Source organism: Hyperolius riggenbachi, chromosome 6 (genome assembly GCF_040937935.1).
Source record: "Hyperolius riggenbachi isolate aHypRig1 chromosome 6, aHypRig1.pri, whole genome shotgun sequence".
Lineage (NCBI taxonomy): Eukaryota > Metazoa > Chordata > Amphibia > Anura > Hyperoliidae > Hyperolius > Hyperolius riggenbachi.
Window position 1 is genome coordinate 31,999,021 of NC_090651.1, and position 17,320 is coordinate 32,016,340.

Below are 17,320 nucleotides of genomic sequence, written 5' to 3' on the forward strand. Positions count from 1 at the left end.
GAATCTAGTGGTTCAAAGATTTGTGGCAAAGTACCCTGGCTTAGCGGATGTCCTGAAGCAGGCCAGGAAGTTCTGTGGGCATTTGAGGCGCTCTTACACAGCCATGGCACGATTTGCAGAAATTCAGCGTAAAAACAACATGCCGGTGAGACGCCTCATTTGCGATAGCCCCACTCGCTGGAACTCGACCCTGCTCATGTTCTCCCGCCTGCTAGAACAGAAGAAAGCCGTCACCCAGTACCTCTACAACTGGAGTAGAACGAAACAGTCTGGGAAGATGGGGATGTTCTGGCCCGACAACTGGACACTGATGAAAAATGCATGCAGGCTCATGCGGCCGTTTGAGGAGGTGACCAACCTGGTGAGCCGCAGCGAGGGCACCATCAGCGACTTAATTCCCTACGCGTACTTCTTGGAGCGTGCTGTGCGTAGAGTGGCGGATGAAGCTGCAAATGAGCGTGACCAGGAACCGTTACGGCAGGAACAGGCATGGGACCAATTTTCATCAGACCCAGCTGTTTCCTCAACACCTGCGGCAGCACAGAGGGGGGAGGAGGAGGAAGAAGAGAGGTCGTGTGCAGAAGACGAGTCAGACTCAGCGGATGATGAGCAAGGTGTTTCTTTGGGGGAGGAGGAGGAGGGGACAGCGGCAGGAGAACAACCGCAGCAGGCGTCGCAGGGGGCTTGTGCTGCTCAACCTTCCCGTGGTATTGTTCGCGGCTGGGGGGAGGAGGTTGACTTACCTGACGTCACTGAGGAAGAGCAAGAGGAGATGGAGGGTACTGGATCCGACTTTGTGCAGATGTCGTCTTTTATGCTGTCCTGCCTGTTGAGGGACCCCCGTATAAAAAACCTCAAGGGGAATGAGCTGTACTGGGTGGCCACACTACTAGACCCTCGGTACAGGCACAAAGTGGCGGACCTGTTACCAACTCACCGGAAGGTGGAAAGGATGCAGCACATGCAGAACCAGCTGTCAACTATGCTTTACAATGCCTTTAAGGGTGATGTGACGGCACAACGCCAGCAAGGTACCACTGCCACTAATCCTCCTCCCGTGTCCACGCAGTCAAAGACAGGACGCTCCAGCGATCTCATGGTGATGTCGGACATGCGGACGTTCTTTAGTCCAACGCCTCGCCGTAGCCCTTCCGGATCCACCCTCCACCAACGCCTCGACCGGCAGGTAGCCGACTACCTGGCCTTAAGTGTGGATGTAGACACTGCTGTGAACAGCGATGAGGAACCCTTGAACTACTGGGTGCGCAGGCTTGACCTGTGGCCAGAGCTGTCCCAATTTGCCATCCAACTTCTCTCCTGCCCTGCCGCAAGCGTCCTCTCAGAAAGGACCTTCAGCGCAGCTGGAGGCATTGTCACAGAGAAGAGAAGTCGCCTAAGTCACAAAAGTGTTAAGTACCTCACCTTTATCAAAATGAATGAGGCATGGATCCCGGAGGGCTGCTGCCCGCCCCAAGACTAAGTCAGTCCCCGCACACACAGCATCTCTGCCTGCACGCCGTGTGACTGGCTGCCTGGCCTGCCCCAAAAAGACTAAGTCGCTCCCAGTCCCTCCACACAGCATGTCTGCCTGCAGGCCGCTTGACTACCTTCTCCGCCACCACCAACAGGGTCCGGGACTCCAGGCGGATTGCTGAATTTTTTAGGCCGCTGCTAGCAGCGGCCGCTGTAATAATTTTTATGGTGCGTGTACATGACTGCCTAATTTTTCTGGCTGCACTGAGGGCAGCTGCAACAACAAAAGAAAAGGCATGTACATGCGCCCATTCCCCTTCGTGATCATTACCTTGCCGTGGTGAAGGGGCTTGCGTATCACAATGAAGCAATGACCGGCGCCTAGATGAGTGTCTCGGGGGGCACACAAAAGATAATAAGGTCGTTGCTTCATTGTGGTCAGACCAAATTTGATCAGCTGGACAGTCACTGGTCTGTCATTCAGCTGCATCAGCCAGGCCGACCATATGGGCTGTAAAGCCACCAAAACCTGCACTCTCGCCATGGTGCGCACCAGTCCAGCACGGCCGTCACTAGTACAAACAGCTGTTTGCGGTGCGTTACACGGTGAGTTTGGTGTGTCAGTGTGAAGCAGTACCTTAATTACACTACCTGATTGATGTATACACATGCAAGATGTTTTAAAGCACTTTAGGCCTGTCATTTAGCATTCAATGTGATTTCTGCCCTTAAAACGCTGCTTTGCGTCAAATCCAGATTTTTCCCGGGGACTTTTGGCGTGTATCCCACTCCGCCATGCCCCCCTCCAGGTGTTAGACCCCTTGAAACATCTTTTCCATCACTTTTGTGGCCAGCATAATTATTTTTTTTTTCAAAGTTCGCATCCCCATTGAAGTCTATTGCGGTTCGCGAACTTTAACGCGAACCGAACGTTCCGCGAACCCGGTTCGCGAACCTAAAATCGGAGGTTCGGCCCAACTCTAGTGGTCAGTTCAGCAGCACAGAAGGACCATGGCAACATACTGGTGGTAGTAGTAGTAGCACAGTGTCATAGTGCTGGCCAAAAAATTAAATGCACCCGGTGACCCGGGCAGTGATAACGCAGACAGAGTACATTGGTGGTACCGTGGTAGCGACTGAGTCAGGAGGAGGACAAAGCAGGCGTTCAGTTCAGCAGCAGCAGCAGCACAGAAGGAAGGACCATGGCAACATACTGGTGGTAGTAGTAGCAGCACAGCATCATAGTGCTGGCCAAAGAATTAAATGCACACGGTGACCCGGGCAGTGATAACGCAGACAGAGTGCATTGGTGGTACCGTGGTAGCGACTGAGTCAGGAGGAGGACAAAGCAGGCGTTCAGTTCAGCAGCAGCAGCAGCACAGAAGGACCATGGCAACATACTGGTGGTAGTAGTAGCAGCACAGCGTCATAGTGCTGGCCAAAAAATTAAATGCACCCGGTGTCCCGGGCAGTGATAACGCAGACAGAGTGCATTGGTGGTACCGTGGTAGCGACTGAGTCAGGAGGAGGAGGAGGACAAAGCGGGCATTTAGTCCAGCAGCAGCAGCAGCAGCACAGAAGGACCATGGCAACATACTGGTGGTAGTAGTAGCAGCACAGCGTCATAGTGCTGGCCAAAAAATTAAATGCACCCGGTGACCCGGGCAGTGATAACGCAGACAGAGTGCATTGGTGGTACCGTGGTAGCGACTGAGTCAGGAGGAGGACAAAGCGGGCGTTCAGTTCAGCAGCAGCAGCAGCACAGAAGGAAGGACCATGGCAACATACTGGTGGTAGTAGTAGCAACACAGCGTCATAGTGCTGGCCAAAAAATTAAATGCACCCGGTGACCCGGGCAGTGTGAACGCAGAGTGCAGCAGCGGGAAGCGACTGAGTCAGGAGGAGGAGGACAATGCGGGCGGTCAGTTCAGCAGCAGCAGCACAGAAGGACCATGCCAACATACTGGTGGTAGTAGTAGCAGCACAGCGTCATAGTGCTGGCCAAAAAATTAAATGCACCCGGTGACCCGGGCAGTGATAACGCAGACAGAGTACATTGGTGGAAGCGACTGAGTCAGGAGGAGGAGGACAATGCGGGCGTTCAGTTCAGCAGCACAGAAGGACCATGGCAACATACTGGTGGTAGTAGTAGTAGCACAGCGTCATAGTGCTGGCCAAAAAATTAAATGCACCCAGTGACCCGGGCAGTGTGAACGCAGAGTGTAGTAGCGACTGAGTCAGGAGGACAAAGCGGGCGGTCAGTTTAGCAGCTCAGAAGGAGGACCATGGCAACTTACCGGTAGTAGTACCATAACACCAAAAAATTAACCAAGGTAGGCACTAGGCAGGTAGTCAGGGGCGTAACTAGAAATCACTGGGCCCCCCTGCGAATATTTGGATGGGGCCCCCCCCATAGGTGCCAAATAATCGTAATGGGGCAGCGTTTCACTGTAAATTAATTGTAAAGTGGGCAGCATTTTACCAGACAATCGTAATGTGGGCCAGAAAATCGTAATGTGGGCAGAGTTCACCAGAAAATCGTAATGTGGGCCTTTAGAAAATCATAATGTGGGCAGAGTTTGCCAGAAAATCGTAATGTGGGCACCAGTCACCAGACAATCGTAATGTGGGCAGCGTTCACCAGAATATCGTAATGTGGGACAGAAAATCGTAATGTGGGCAGAGTTCACCAGAAAATCGTAATGTGGGCAGCGTTCACCAGAAAATTGTAACATGGACAGCATTCACCAGACAATCGTAACGTGGGCAGTGTTCACCAGAAAATCGTAATGTGGGCAGCAGACACCAGAAAATCGCAATGTGGGCAGCAGACACCTGAAAATCGCAATGTGGGCAGCAGACACCTGAAAATCGTAATGTGGGCAGCAGACGCCTGAAAATCGTAATGTGGGCAGCAGACACCTGAAAATCATAATGTGGGCAGCAGACACCTGAAAATCGCAATGTGGGCAGCAGACACCAGAAAATCGCAATGTGGGCAGCAGTGACCAGAAAATCGCAATGTGGGCAGCAGTGACCAGAAAATCGTAATGTGGGCAGCAGTGACCAGAAAATCGTAATGTGGGCAGCAGACACCTGAAAATCGCAATGTGGGCAGCAGTCACCTGAAAATCGCAATGTGGGCAGCAGTGACCAGAAAATCGCAATGTGGGCAGCAGTGACCAGAAAATCGGATTGTGGGCAGCAGACACCTGAAAATCGCAATGTGGGCAGCAGTGACCAGAAAATCGCAATGTGGGCAGCAGACACCTGAAAATCGCAGTGTGGGCAGCAGACACCTGAAAATCGTAATGTGGGCAGCAGACACCTGAAAATCGCAATGTGGGCAGCAGTCACCAGAAAATCGTAATGTGGGCAGCAGACACCTGAAAATCGTAATGTGGGCAGCAGACACCAGAAAATCGTAATGTGGGCAGAAGTCACCAGAAAATCGTAATGTGGGCAGCAGTCACCAGAAAATCGCAATGTGGGCAGCAGACACCTGAAAATCGTAATGTGGGCAGCAGACACCAGAAAATCGCAATGTGGGCAGCAGTGACCAGAAAATCGCAATGTGGGCAGCAGTGACCAGAAAATCGTAATGTGGGCAGCAGACACCTGAAAATCGTAATGTGGGCAGCAGACACCAGAAAATCGTAATGTGGGCAGCAGTCACCAGAAAATCGCAATGTGGGCAGCAGACACCTGAAAATCGTAATGTGGGCAGCAGACACCAGAAAATCGCAATGTGGGCAGCAGTCACCAGAAAATCGTAATGTGGGCAGCAGACACCAGAAAATTGCAATGTGGGCAGCAGACACCAGAAAATCATAATGTGGGCAGCAGACACCTGAAAATCGTAATGTGGGCAGCAGACACCTGAAAATCATAATGTGGGCAACAGACACCTGAAAATCACAATGTGGGCAGCAGTGACCAGAAAATCACAATGTGGGCAGCAGACACCTGAAAATCGCAATGTGGGCAGCAGACACCAGAAAATCGCAATGTGGGCAGCAGTGACCAGAAAATCACAATGTAGGCAGCAGACACTAGAAAAAAAAATGCACCTGTGAAAAAAAAAACAATTCACTTACCTGACAGAAGTCTTCTCCTCTCCCGGCATCTGGCTCGCAGCTCCCCGAGTCCTCCTGCAGCACATCTCCCGCGCTGACAGGCACTGTGCAGGGCTACGGCAAGATGGCTGCCGAAGCCCTGTACTAGAGACACAAATAGTCTCCAGTGCAGGGCTTCTTCGGCGGCCATCTTGCCGTAGCCCTGCTCTGCCTGCCGGAGACTATGCAGGCTGCTGGAGTGGGGCTGCGGGGAATGAACTGGCGCAGCGTCTATTAGACGCTGCGGCCAGTTGAGCACCTTGCTGGGGGGTCCAGAGCAGCGCTCCCCCCACGCACAGTGAGCGGGCCCCAGAGCAGCCCCGGGCCCCCCTGCGGCTGAGGGGGTCGCATCCCCGGTAGGTACGCCGGTGCAGGTAGTAACTGTCTTTATAAAGGCAGGCATAGTTAACAACAGCACATGCAGCAGCCACTTCATGTCCCCCTGTGTCCGACAATAGGGGCCAGGAACTCACCTTCCACCCAAGCCTGGTTGATTTTCAGGAAGGTGAGTTCAGAGGCGTGGGAGAGCCGAGGGCGCTTCTCTGTGACCACGCCACCGGCCGCACTAAAGCATCTCTCTGAGAGGACACTGGAAGGAGGGCAGGATAGGAGTTCCAGGGCGTACTGGGAAAGCTCGCTCCAGATGTCCAGTCTCTTGACCCAGTACTCCAAGGGGTCCACGGGGCTGTCGGTGTCATTGAGCCCGCTGGATGACCCCATATAGTCAGACACCATGGTGGTCAGTCGTTCCTTGTGCTGGTTGGTGGTGGATGCTGTGGCGGGCACCTCTGTTCTGGGCTGCTGCACTGCATACAGGCTCTTGCTTAGGCTCTTCAGGTCTCCGGGGCGCCAGTTGCTGCTGCTGCTGCTGGTGGTTGTTGTTGTGCTGCTAGTGGCAATGGCAGGCACCTCTTGCTGGCTTGGCAGAGCAGTTACAGTGGGGGTGGAAGGCTGGGGGAATGCTTCCAGTAGTCTGCGCACAAGGGCCTCCTTCAACTCCCTTGTGCGTTGCTCGGTGGTGGATGGCGTCATTAAGTCTCCCAGCTTCCCCTTCAGACGGGCATCAAGCATCAAGGTAATCCAGATGCCCTCCCTTGAACGCATCTGGATCACCCGGGGGTCCCTGCGAAGGCAGCGCAACATGTGCACAGCCATGGGAAACAAGTGGGCCCTGCCAGCAAGATCTTCCTCGTCCTCGCCATTGTCCCATAACGCATGCCTGTCCTCTTCCTGTGCCATGTCGTTGTCCTCCTCAAACCGCCATCCACGTACAACGCCTGCTGCACTCTGCTCCTCCTCCTCCTCATTCAGGTTAGGGACCTCCAACTCTTCCACTACCTGCTGTGAGCCCTCCTCTGAGCTGGACTGTGCTGCCATCTGCTCCTGTTCTTCCAACTGCCTCAGGGCTTCATCCCCACGCTCAATTAAATTGTCCATTGCCTGCTCCAGTAGACAAACCAAGGGCACCCACTGGCACACAGAGGCCCGCTCCTCACTGACCATCTTGGTTGCCTCCAGGAAGGGACTCAGCACCAGGCATACTTGCTGCATCAGTGTCCACTGAGTGGCAGTAATCATGGGGACTTGCTGGTTGCTGGGGACACTTGGGTCTAGCATGTAGGCCCGAAGAGCCAGCCTGTGCTGACACAGCCGCTCCAACATGGCCAGAGTCGAATTCCAGCGAACTGGCATGTCGATGATCAGCCGGTGTTGTGGCCTTCCATACTGCTGCTGTAAGGTGGACAAGAGTGCAGAGGCAGTGGCTGACAGGCGGAAAAAGCGTACCACCGCCCGGGCATCCTGCAGCAGCTCGCTCATCCCCTGGTAGGTGCGCAAGAAGCGCTGCACCACAAGATTGAGCACGTGGGCCAAGCAGGGGATGTGCTGGAGGTTTCCCTGCTGCACTGCAGCCACCAGGTTGGCCCCGTTATCGGCTGCCACATACCCCACTTCCAGGCCTCTGGGGGTCAGCCACCTCCGCTCCTGCTTCCTGAGGGCGGCCAGGACGTTGGTGGCCGTAAGCCTCTCCTTCCCCAGGGTCACCAATTTTAAAAGGGCTTGGCAGTGCCGAGGCTTGGCGCTGCTGCTGCCGAGGCGGGCTTGCTTTCCGGGTGCAGAGGGAGTGTCGTGACAGGACCCTTCTGCATCCCCCCTGATCCCGCGTGGTGGCACCACTAGCTGGGCTGATGCGCTCTTGTCCTCCCTCCCTTCCATCAGTGTCACCCAGTGGGCCGTAAAGGACAGGTAGCGACCTGTCCCAAATCTGCTACTCCACGAGTCCATGGTCACGTGGACACGCTTGCCCACAGAGTAGTCCAGGGAACAGGCCACGTTTTCCACCGCAAACTTGTGGAGTGCTGGGATCGCGCTCCTGCTGAAATAGTGGCGACTGGGGACTTACCACTCGGGGATGCCAAATTGGAGCAGCGTCCGCATGGCGCTCCCCTCCTGCACCAGGGAGTAGGGAAGCAGCTGTGATGCCATGGCCCGGGCCAGCAAGGCATTTAGTTTGCGGATCCGCCTGTGGCTTGGAGGCAGAGGCTTGGTCAGACCCTGAAAGGTGTCGCTCAGCAGGGTCTGACGACGCTGGGATACAGGGGAGACAGAGGAGAGAGACGAACACTGGCTGCCAGACTCAATGTCTGTGTCATGAGTAGCCGAGGTGGAAGAGCGCTTGCGTGCTACTACTGCTGCTGCTGTGGGGGATTCACGACCTTGAGGGAGGGATGATGCTGCTGCGCTGGTGGGCCTTCTGCTCTCAGTGTTAGCAAAAAAAAGAGCAGTGTTAGCAAAAAAACCGCTTTGTTTTTAACACAATAAATGCACTTGCACAAACAACAATGGCCTGGAGATAATCCTCTCAGCACCACAGTCTAGCAAGGACAGAGCTTTTCCATCATGGCCGCCGCTTTATATTCAGGAGGGGAGGGCATAGCTCCCCTCCTGTGATTGGTTGCTAGGGCCTGGCTGGGGCACTCTGATTGGCCTGCAATGTGTCACTTCCGCATAGTTTGACGCATTTCCGCAAACCACGACTTCAGCACCGGGTTTCACGAGCGTGAATGCGGATTTCTGTCCGCATTCACGCGAAGCCGAAGCAGATTTTCGTGGTTAAAAATCTATTCACGGCTTAGCGTGTCCGAGGCGGAATGCGTCAAAATGGTCGTGAATCCACGCGTAAGCGTGATCATGACCTGGCGGTGAGCACCACTGTACAAAGGGCTTTGCACAAAATCGTAAAGCGCAGTGGAGCACCAGGAGGGGATAAAAAAAACCTAAGAAATCGAAAGTCGCGGTCATCAGCGATTTCGATTGTAGATGTGAACAAAGCCTAAGTAAATCTGAGACCAAGAAAGCAGAAAGATTTATACTTACCTCAGGCTTCCTCCTGCCCCCTGTAGATCATCTGCTCACTCGGAGTACATCCGGTCTTCACCGCTGTGCCAGTGTGAGGCCCACGATCCATCTGGGTTGCGGGCCACTGCGCATACACGGTTTAGCCCTCGCATACCCCCTGATCACGCTCTTGTGGCTTGGGACGTCCTGCGCAAGTGTAGCTACAGCTAAAAAGGATATCCGAGGCGAGTTGTAAAATCTATCTTTACTCACCTGGGGCTACTTCCAGCCCCTAGAGGTCATGTGTGTCCCTGGCCCCAGCTCCTGTGTCCCGCTGGCTGCTTCTGAAGTATAGCTGACCCCCGATGGGTCGATGTCTTCTGCATGTGCGCCTGCATCATCGGGAGCACACTGTGCCTGCGCAGTATGCTCCTGATAACATGAGTGCACTCTCACTTGGTGCAGGCGCAAACTTATGCATGCGCAGAAAACTTCGAGGCTGCCAGTGGTACTGGGAGAACACCAGAGTTGCGGCGAGGGACACACATGACCTCTAGGGGTTGGAAGTAGCCCCAGGATATTCTTGAATGAACTGTGCATGCGTAGAATGTTCCTGACCATGGGAGAGTGATCAGTGGGTGCGCACAGCCAAGACCACGCATGCACAGTGGCCCACGACTCAGCCAAGTCAGAGACTTTACAGGGGCTGACAACGGCAACTCAGAGGGGACAGGGAGGATGGCAAGGGAGCTAATGGACTACAACAGGCTGCAAGAAGCTTCATCGCAGGTACACTTTTACGTGCGTTGTGTACATATGTTAAGTTTCCCAACCTTTTGTGAATATACAATATATACATAGTCTTTGATTTGCTTCCGCCTTGTAGCTTGTCCTGAAATTCAGTGATTTAGCTGATTCTGCCTAGCTGCTCGTTTGTCAGCTGTTAGTCTTTAATGTACAAGGTCTTTTGTTTCAGCAGACAGCTGCAGTTGGGTCACCCTAACCTTTTATAAGAAACTGTTTAGCTGCAGTATATGTGTCACGATTGAATAATTAGCTTACTGTACATCTCACCATACTTTTTCAGCAATCAAAATTTGAATTGATAAAAATGACGCCACTATACCACCTGCCTTATGTAATTCATGTTTTGTTCCACTTGAAGTGGTGTATAAATTGATAACTGAATAAAGGAACTGCATATTTTAATCTCTCTCCAGTAATTTTCTTTTTAAGTGTACCTGAAAAAAGTGCCCCTAAGGGCTCGTTCATACTAGAGACGCTTTTTATTTTTTTTAAGCGCTGGCGATTTTTCAAAATCGCCCTAAATGCGCTTACACCATGCTTTCCTATGCGCTAGTTTAGATTGGGGCGTTCCGTTCACTTTTCGATCTGAAAATCGTTGCATGGACTATTTTTGAGACAATTTTGCAATAATGGGAGGTATAGAAAAGCGCAAAGCACTAGAAAAAGTGCCTTTGCCAGCGATTTCGTTTTTTTCCCTGTCAATTTATATGTGAAGTGTTTCCGGGATTTTTAGGTCCTTTTTCCTTTAACCGTTTCTGCCGCCCGGACATGAAGCTCACGTCCAGGCGGCTGCTCTGCTGTGGTGCCACGCTTTGGGGCGCTACCGTGCACGATCGCGCCCCGGTGGTTTCCCTCAGTAGCCCTGGGATCAGTGAACGGGAACATGGTTCCTGATCACCAATCCATGTCCCCCGCAGAAAAACCGAAGCGCTTTTACAAGAGGCTTCAGTTTTTCTGCCCGGAAAAATTTCAGCATCTCCCTTGTACTTCTGCTTAGCGAGAAGCACAAGGAGGGGGAAAAAAAATTAAGGTGGCCATCTTGTGGCCAAATAGTAAAACTACATCTACATATGTTTTACATTACAATTTACACATATAACAGCATTAAAAATTAACTGTTTATTTCCCACACCAAAATATTACCCAAATAAAATTTTTAATGGAAAAAAAAAGACTAAATAGTTACCTAAAGGTCTGAACTTTTTAAATATGCATTTGAATGGGGTATACTATGAACATTTTTTAAATTATAAGCTTGTAAATAGTGATGGACGCAAAACGGAAACAATGCACCTTTATTTCCAAATAAAATATTGGCGCCATACATTGTGATAGGGACAAAATTTAAATGTTATAATAACCAAGACAAACGGGTAAATAAAATACATAGGTTTTAATTATGGTAGCGTGGATTATTTTAAAGCTATAATGGCCGAAAACTGAGAAATAATGATTCTTAGCAAAATGTACCACCCAAAGAAAGCCTAATTAGTGGCAGAAAAAACAAGATATAGATCAATAAATTGTGATAAGTAGTGATAAAGTTATTAGCGAATGAATGGGAGGTGAAAATTGCTCTGATGCATAAGGTGAAAACTCCCCACGGGCTGAAATGGTTAATAGGGTCCTAGGACACGTAGAAATTGCGAAACGCTGCAAAACGCTTACCAAAAACACCCAATGCACAGAAATCACTGGGAATCGCAAAAAAAAGCATCAAAAAACACCCAACGCTAATGCGATCGGAACGCAATGTGAACAAGGCCTTAGGGTATACTTACCTCAGGAGGGCTAACTTCTGGATCCTAAAGAGTCTTCCCCTGCTTCTGATCAGAGGGGATCCGTCGCTAGAACCCCCGAAGATTCGCTTGTTGCCACTTATTGGGAGCCTTGCGCAGGCGCAGTAGTGGCTTACCGATGGGCTCCGGCGGATATAAGCGTGAGTCGCTGCGCTGTAGAGTAGACCTGCCGGAGCCTGAACGGAAAGCCATTATGCACAGGCAGGCCACTGACTTTATTTTTTTATTTTTCTGTGGCTGCCAGCGCTGGATCGGGGTGACGTAGGAGGATGGGGGAAGCCTCATTCAGAGGCTTCCCTCCTCCCTAGGTAAATATTGGATTGTTGTTTAATTTACAATTACAGATTTTCTTTAAAGGACACCTGCCACCTAATATCTTATAAAATAATCCACACCAGCTTTGCTGGATCACCTGTATCATTCAGCCATGTAAGTTAAGCCCAGTGTGCTCAGCACTGAAAACATTCTGACAATATAATTATGTTTTATTACAGCAGACTTTTCTCGCAAAACAGGTCATCCCTGATGTAGCAGGGCCCCTCCTTCTAATTAATTCACTGCATATTTAATTGTCAGCAGATTTCAGCAAAACTGCAGAGTAAGTTTGCAACTGCTGCTGACCTTGACACTGTGAGTGAAGGAAGGTAAAGGACTACTGAAGTGAGAGGGATATGGAGGCTGCTATATTTATTTATTTTTAACCCTCCTGGCGGTCAATTAAAACCGCCAGGGGGCAGCGCAGCACAATTTTTTATTTTTTTTTAAATCATGTAGCTAGCCTAGCGGACCTGGGCAGTGTGAACGCAGACTTTAGTAGCAACTGAGTCAGGAGGACAAAGCGGCCGGTCAGTTCAGCAGCACAAAAGGACCATGGCAACTCACTGGTAGTACCACAGTGTAATAGTGCTGCCCCAAAAATGACATGTTCCCGGTGACCCGGGCAGAGTGAACGCAGAGTAGTACTAGTAGCGACTGAGTCAGGAGGACAAAGCGGCCGGTCAGTTCAGCAGCACAGAAGGACCTTGGCAACTCACTGGTAGTAGTACCACAGTGTAATACTGCTGCCCCAAAAATTAGATGCGTCCGGTGACCCGGGCAGCATGAACGCATAGTACTAGTAGCGGCCGGTCAGTTCAAAGGCAAGGCAGGCATGGTTAACACATTGCAGCAGCTACTTCATGTCCCCCTGTGCCCGACAATAGGGGCCAGGAACTCACCTTCCACTCAAGCCTAGTTGATTTTCAGGAAGGTGAGTTTGTCCACAGAGGCGTGGGAGAGCTGAGAGCGCTTCTCGGTGACCACGCCACCGGCTGCACTGAAGCATCTCTCTGAGAGGACACTGGAAGGAGGGCAGGATAGGAGTTCGAGGGTGTACTGGGCAAGCTCCCTCCAGATGTCCAGTGTCTTGACCCAGTACTCCAAGGGGTCCACGGGGCTGTCGGTGTCATTGAGCCCGCTGAATGACCCGATGTAGTCAGCCACCATGCTGGTTATTCACTGCTGGTGCTGGTTGGAGGTGGATGCTGTGGCTGCCGGCACCTCTGCTGTGGGCTGCTGCACTGCATACAGGCTCTTGCTTAGGCTCTTCAGATCTCCGGGGCGCCAGTTGCTGCTGCTGCTGGTGGCGATGTCAGGCACCTGTTGCTGGGTTGGCAGAGCAGTTAAAGTGGGGGTGGAAGGCTGGGGGAATGCTTCCAGTAGTCTGCGCACAAGGGCCTCCTGCAACTCCCTTCAGACGTGGGTCCAGCATCAAGGTGATCCAGATGTCCTCCCTTGAATGCATCTGGATCACTCGAGGTCCCTGCGAAGGCTGCGCAACATGCGCACACCCATGGGAAGCAAGTGGGCCTTGGCAGCAAGATCTTCATCGTCCTCGTCATTGTCCCATACCCCATGCCTGTCCTCTTCCTGTGCCGTGTCGTCCTCCCCAAGCTGCCATCCCCGTACAACGCCTGCGGCGCTCTGCCCCTCCTCCTCATCATTCAGGTTAGGGACCTCCAACTCCTTCACTACCCGTGAGTCCTCCTGTGCTGCCATCTGGTCCTTTTCCAGCTGCCTCAGGGCTTCCTCCCCATGGTCAATTAAATTGCCCATTGCCTGCCCCAGCAGACAAACCATGGGCACCCACTGACACACAGAGGCCCACTCCTCGCTGACCATCTTGGTTGCCTCCAAGAAGGGATTCAGCACCAGGCATATTTGCTGCATCAGTGTCCACTGATTTGCAGTGATGATGGGGACTTGCTGGTTGCTGGGGACACTTGGGTCTAGCATGAAGGCCCTAAGAGCGCGCCTGTGCTGACACAGCCGCTCCACCATGGCCAGAGTTGAATTCCACCGAGTTGGCATGTCGATAATCAGGCGGTGTTGCTTGCCATATTGCTGCTGTAAGGTGGACAGGAGTGCAGAGGCATCTTGCAGCAGGTCGCTCATCCCCTCGTAGGTGCGCAGGAAGCGCTGCACCACAAGATTGAGCACGTGGGCCAAGAAGGGGATGTGCTGGAGGTTTCCCTGCTGCACTGTGGCCACCAGGTTGGCCCCGTTATCAGCTGCCACATACCCCACTTCCAGGCCTCTGAGGGTCAGCCACCTCCGCTCCTGCTTCCTGAGGGCGGCCAGGACGTTGGCGGCCCTAAGCCTCTCCTTGCCCAGGGTCACCAATTTTAACAGCGCTTGGCAGTGCCGAGGAATGGCGCTGCTGCTGCCGAGGCGGGCTTGCTTTCTGGGTGTTGAGGGAGTGGGATGAGAGGAGCCTGCTGCATCCCTCCTGATCCCGCATGGTGGCATCACCAACTGGGCTGCTGCGCTCTTGTCCTTCCCCCTTTCACCAGTGTCACCCAGTGGGCCGTAAAGGACAGGTAGCAACCTGTCCCAAATTGGCTACTCCACGAGTCCATGGTGACGTGGATCCGCTCACCCACAGAGTAGTCGAGCGAACGGGAAACGTTTTCCACCACAAACATGTGGAGTGCTGGGATGGCGTTCCTGCTGAAATAGTGGCGACTGGGGATTTTCCACTCGGGGATGCCAAATTGGAGCAGCGTCCACATATCGCTCCCCTCCTGCATCAGGGAGTAGGGAAGCAGCTGAGATGCCATGGCCTGGGCCAGCAAGCCATTTAGTTTGCGGATCCGCCTGTGGCTTGGAGGCAGAGGCTTGGTCAGACCCTGAAAGGTGTCGCTCAGCAGGGTCTGACGATGATGGGATGCAGGGGAGACAGAGGAGAGACGACTGGCTGCCAGCCTTAATGTCTGTGTCCTGAGTAGCCGAGGTGGATGAGCGCTTGCGTGCTAGTGCTGCTGCGGCGGGGGATTCACGACCCTGAGGGAGGGATGATGCTGCTGCGGTGGTGGGCCTTGTGCTCTCAGCACCCCCTGCTTGCAGTGCCTGCCTCCTCTTGAACTCCTGATACTGATGGCAGTGGCGGCTCTTCAGGTGGCCCTGGAGGGATGAGGTACCCATCTTGGACATATTTTTCCCACGGCTTAATTTTTTGCTGCATAAATTGCACACCGCATATTTTTTGTCGTGGCTGACCACCTCAAAATACTTCCATACCGGTGACTTTAATTTACTGTGGCCCCCGCTAGCAGAGGGTGCAGCGGAACAATGTGTGGTAGTAGTTGCCGGGGGTTGCATGGTGGTGGTGCCGGCTGAAGCAGTGTCCTGTCTACTTCCTCCACGCCCACTGCTGCACCTGCCCCTGCCAGAGATATGGCTATATCCTTGCCTAGGTGACTCGTCATCCTGCTCCGACCATTCTTCCCCGGACTCAGGCTGCACATACGGAGGGTCCACCACAACGTCATCATCAGCATCATGGTCATCATCATCATAATCAAGCTCTTCCTCTGACTCCCCCGCCTCCTCTTCCGCCCCTACATCCCCAGACACACACCCCTCTTCATCAACATCATCTAATAACAGTTGTGATTGTGGCCCGAGCTCAATCTCTGCCATATCAGTCCCCAGTATGTCCTGAGCTTCTTCCATCAGTATTTTCCCAGATGCCGGACTGAGAGACAGAACGCTGTCATCCTGGGAGGGCTGCTGACCACTGGGTGCTGGGGTGGATGTCACATCAAGCGTGGGGCGTTGCCTGCTGCTGCTGCTTGGAGTGCTGCTCACAGTAGAGGTCTGGGATGCAGTCATGATGTCCATCAACACCTCAGGTTCCATCTGCTCAACCACCACACGGGGACCAGAAACTTTCAAATATTGTGAAAACGGCATCTGCTGCCTCGGCCCAGGCTGTGCTGCCCTTTCTGCTGCATCACGACCCTGTACAGCTGGGCGTCCTCTCCTTGGCCATGGAGCAGTCCCAGAAGTGGCTGAGGCAACGGAACTCCCTTTTCTGACACCCCCACGAACCCTGCCAGACATGTTGCTAATGAATCACTGGCTAATGAGATGAATAATACCAGTGAGCAGTGAACACAGCAGTACAACCTACGTGTAGGGTAACACTGGGTAATAAAATGATTAATACCAGTGAGCAGTGAACACAGTAGTACAACCTAAGTACAATTGAATACAATTAGTAAAGGGTATCACTAGGTAATGAGATGAATAATACCAGTGAGCAGTGAGCACAGTACACAATGTCGCTTACTAAACTTACTGAATAAACTGCAGTGGCAGTGTCTGTAAGTAGTAGCTGAACTGTATGACTGGCTAGCTGAATACAAGTGAGCACTTGAACCTGTCTGCCTGCACTACACACACTAATCACCACCAGTACACTCTAACTACACTGACTACAGCAATAACTCACTGGCTAACTAACCAAATACAACTGACAACTACAGTATAACAGCACTGTTAGCAGTAAAAACGCTGGGTTTTCACACACAAAACGCTCTTGCTTTAGCCACAATGGCCTGGAGATAATCCTCTCAGTGCCACAGTCTAGCAAGGATGGAGCTTTTCCATCATGGCCGCCGCTTTATATACAGGAGGGGAGGGCATAGCCTCCCCTCCTATGATTGGTTGCTAGGGCCTGGCTGGAAGCCTCTGATTGGCCAGGGAAGTCACTTCCACCTACTTCCGCTATTCATGACCTAACCACAACTTCTGCACCATTTTCACGAGCGTACATTCAAACGCATTCACGGTCTGCCGAATCGGCTTTTAGTGAATGAAAATTGGTCCAGGGCGACGAAAGTCTGTGGCGGATAGCTGAAAAATGGTTGTGGAATCACAGCAAGTGAGCACCACTGATTTGGAGCGCAGGGAATTATGGGTAACTAACCCCTTATGTCCCTGCCGCACACTTGAGCCAATTAATGCTCATTTAAATCACAAATTCGAGTGTTTACACACTCGTTTTTACTTGTAAGAGCATCCCTGATAAATAATAAATAAATAAGGGCAGTTGGTGCTGGGTTTTTTTCCATGGCTGCCAGCAGTACAGATGCAGGTACACAGTGGAGCAAACAACATGAATGAATTACACAGCGAGTAGCTTAGGCAGCCCCATTTTTTAAGGGAACCTGAGATGGGCCAGGTGGGTGTATTCATACTTACCTGGGGCTTCCTCCAGCCCCATTAGGTGCGTGGTGTCCTTCTCTGGCCGCTGTGTTCTCTTGTAAATCCCCCCGGTAATCTGCCCCGCCCCTACAAGGAAGTGTTCTGAGCCTGCGCAGTACTGCGCAGGTGCAGGAGCGCTCCCGGCTGCAGGAGTGCAATGGGGTGCGCAATTAGTTGCGCACCAGGGGAGGGTTCTGTGTGAGAGTAGGGCGAGATCAGGTCATAATAACATGTTGGTAAGCATTACTAATATTTTTCTGT